Source organism: Macrobrachium rosenbergii, chromosome 8 (assembly GCF_040412425.1).
Source record: "Macrobrachium rosenbergii isolate ZJJX-2024 chromosome 8, ASM4041242v1, whole genome shotgun sequence".
Taxonomy (NCBI): Eukaryota; Metazoa; Arthropoda; class Malacostraca; order Decapoda; family Palaemonidae; genus Macrobrachium; species Macrobrachium rosenbergii.
The window spans coordinates 54,479,819-54,483,547 of NC_089748.1; positions in this window are offsets into that span (position 1 = coordinate 54,479,819).

The following is a 3,729-nucleotide window of genomic DNA, read 5'->3' on the forward strand; positions in this document are numbered from 1 at the left end:
GAGAGAGAGAGAGAGAGAGAGAGAGAGAGAGAGAGAGCTCTTGGAGGAGACCTCGCCCTTGAGCGATTTAAATGGTAATTAGAGAGCGCATTCTCTTGAGCAGAAAAGCCTTCTGGATCCTTGTAATGAAGGGTTGTAATTATCCCTTGGAGAGAGAGAGAGAGAGAGAGAGAGAGAGAGAGAGAGAGAGAGAGAGAGAGGAGAGAGAGAATTGTCAACCGTCCCAAGGATGACTTTTAGTCTCTGTTAAATGTCACTGAGGGAAATTCTTTAGGAGATACGTCAGGTTTCCTTTAATTTTATTGATTTTTATTAATATTAAAGTGCTATTATTTGACCATTTTAAATAGCGCTGGCATGTGAATAAAAAATAATAATGCAAGAAAATAATAATAATAATAATAACAATAATAATGATAATAATAATAATAATAATGATAATAATAATAATAATAAGAGAACGAAAGTCTCCAGATATTGGCAACTTTATGTCCTGTTTATGCATCGAATCAAGCTGCAATAACCGAGAATATAACACTTCTCTACTAACACTACTAGCACCACCACCAGTGCTACTACTACCTACTACTACTATTAATACAACACTTGATAATTAGGCTTCAGAAGTATACTATCTGGAATTATCATGAAGACATCACAAGATAAACACACAAGAAAAACTTTAAAATATTGGTAAGATCGCAAGAGTCGATTTCAAATGCCCTCTTCCGCGAAATTGATATTATCAACCTAACGGAAAATTATCGCTTTATGCCTGTAAGGGAATTCCGATAAAGGTTCTCATTACTGAGTGATCATCAAAATGTTCTAAGGATAATTAGTATTTAGGAAACACGGATTAAATGGGCGTATTAGGTTTAAGAATACTTAAAAAATTTTTCACTTCTGAAGAGAAAGCGGAAGTTTTCTCTATCCAAAAAAGTTAACTACACGTCTAATTTTTTTCAAAAGATATCTTCCAATAAAATTTCAGAAGTTCGAAAGCGTACCGACCCTGAATTCACTTTGTTCATTAATGCGTGCTTGCGGACACAGCTATATATATATTATGACCCGGTCATTAAACGCTTAGCCTTAGGAACCTAAAATAATTTGTGAAGTGAAGATACCCTCAAGTAAGATTTGTACTGACTATATGGTAATGAAAAAAACGACTATGACTATGAAAGAGCTAGACATGCAAGTTATTAGTTAGTGAACTGCGACAAAAATTAGGAGAAAACCATAGTCTTCCATAGGAGAAAGAATTAGAACACCAGTGTTTCGAAGGACCAACAGAGAATAACATAAAGTCCTGAGATATAATTAAAACTTGGAAAAAAAAATAATTAGAATAAATATGAAGAGACAAATCCACGCTTTACATAAATTTACAAATGTGTTTAAGAATAAAACTACAAAGAGAGCTTTCGAGAATCTTCATGATTCTCCTTTTCAATCTGACTGGAAATGAGAATCGTACAGATTCTCGAAAACTCTCTGTAGAGTTTTATGTTTAAATATATTAGTATAGTCACAGTTACATAAGTGGGGATTTGTTCATCTAGAATATTTCCTTAGAACAGAAAAGAACAAACAATATTCAGAGATCCCAAGAAGTGTGGCATTTCCTGAAAAAAAAAGAAAGAAGAAAAATCTCAACCGGTCTCTAATGGGTTAAACTCTCTGTAGAGTTTTATGTTTAAATATATTAGTATAGTCACAGTTACATAACTAGGGATTTGTTCATCTAGAATATTTCCTGAGAACAGAAAAGAACAAATAAAATCCAGAGATCCCAAGAAGTGTAGCATTTCCTGCAAAAAAAAAAAAAAATCTCAGCCCGTCTCTAATGGGTTAAACTCTCTGTAGAGTTTTATGTTTAAATATACTACTGTAGTATAGCCACAGTTACATAAGTGGGGATTTGTTCATCTAGAGTATGTCCTGAGAACAGCAAAGAACAAACAAAATCCAGAGACCCCAAGAAGTGTGGCATTTCCTGCAAAAAAAGAAAAAGAAAAGAAAAAAGGAAAATCTCAACCCGTCTCTAATGGGTTACCTACCACAAAAGTTCCCTCTCCTTCGCGTACGAAATCCATTGTTATCGTCATAGAGACTTCCAGGGGACTCTCTTGTATTCTTCGCCACACTTCTCGAAGTATCCTTCCCGAATATGGAATAGGACGTGTCTCTTTCATATGATAATACTACAACACGGAGTGTTCTCCCCTTCCTCCTTCGTCTGGCAGTCTTCAGGGATCCCTACAGGACCACAAAACCAATAAGGGACGTTCAGGGCTTCTTCGTTCAGGGGAGCCGAGAGAAATTACGCTTAAAAGCGATTACATATATCGAGGCGGGTCTTGGAAGACGTGCAGGCATCTTCGGACGCTGGTGTTTTGTGTTATACAAATAGCAATTCAAAATTCATGCTATCTGGTTGAATTTCGGCGAAAATTGCATATTCAGACGTAACGTTACATAAAAAAAATATTTACGGTACTCTAATTTTAATTAAAAATATTACAGACTGATTTCTTAATGCACGAACACAGGGTTTGAAATATGAAAATAAGCTGAACTGTTTTCTGTCCGAAAGAGTAATTCCATGAACACGCTTTCGAAGGATACCTCTTTGGAATTATGTTTATATTTTCTTTCGTCCATTCCGTGACCTCTTAGAAGTCTGTGGGATAATCTGACGCACGGTCCTTATATTACGACCGCCTGTTATGTTTTCATACACCTTTATCGTATACGAATGCCGGTTAAGAAGTTACTTTTCGTGGGCGTGTTCTGTTTTCAAAAGAATAACCACTTGTCTGTCTGTCTGTCTGTCTGTCTGTCTGTCTGTCTGTCTGTCTGTCTGTCTGTCTGTCTGTCTGTCTGTCTGTCTGTCTGTCTGTCTGTCTGTCTGTGTCACACTATTTCCCCTCTCCAGAATCATTCGCTTTTGCTTTACATCTGACCTCTCTTCGTGTGTTTTCTTTACAATTTTTTTATTTATTTCAAGGGTAGCATGACCAACCCTAGCTTTCCCTTTTCCATTTCAGGGTAGAGTGGTATCTTCAATTTCCATGCCACTCCAGTTCTCAATACCCCGGTTAATGTCCCTGCACTCAGTATCTTGTCGCTGTCCTCATAGTTGTCGCAGCTGCTCGATGTATGGAAAGAAATTGAAAAAAACGCACTCATAAATCGTTAGGTCCTTTCACCGAAATCATACGCCCTTGAGGTGGCTAGTTTTCTTTTGCGTTCTTTGATAAAAACAGGTCCAGTATCCCATACTCAAAGTGGTTCTCGGTATACTATGGAATAGTATTGAATAGTATGGAATACTATGGAATAATCAACCCCAGCCTGTGAATTCCTAACCGTTGAGAAACTACGACAACATTAACCTGAAAACTAGAACGCCGTTACGTCATCGGCGACCGGACCGACCCCGCACGAACAAGCCCTTGGGCGGTCCGCTCTAGGAAGCGCGCAGATTAGTGACGATGATGACAGCAAGATCGTTGAAGACACACAAGAAGCGTTGAAGCGTACTGAAGCATATCATAGCTCTTCAGTGGCTGTCAAAAGGGAACGATGCTCAGAATCATCCCCGGAAGGTTGAGTGTGTAGTCGAAATGGCCATCTGCTCTTCAGAAGGTGTCTTCCGGGCGATCTGCTTTCTCCTGGGGCTTGTTTTGTCAGTTCAGTTGAAATGAAATAGGATGTCAT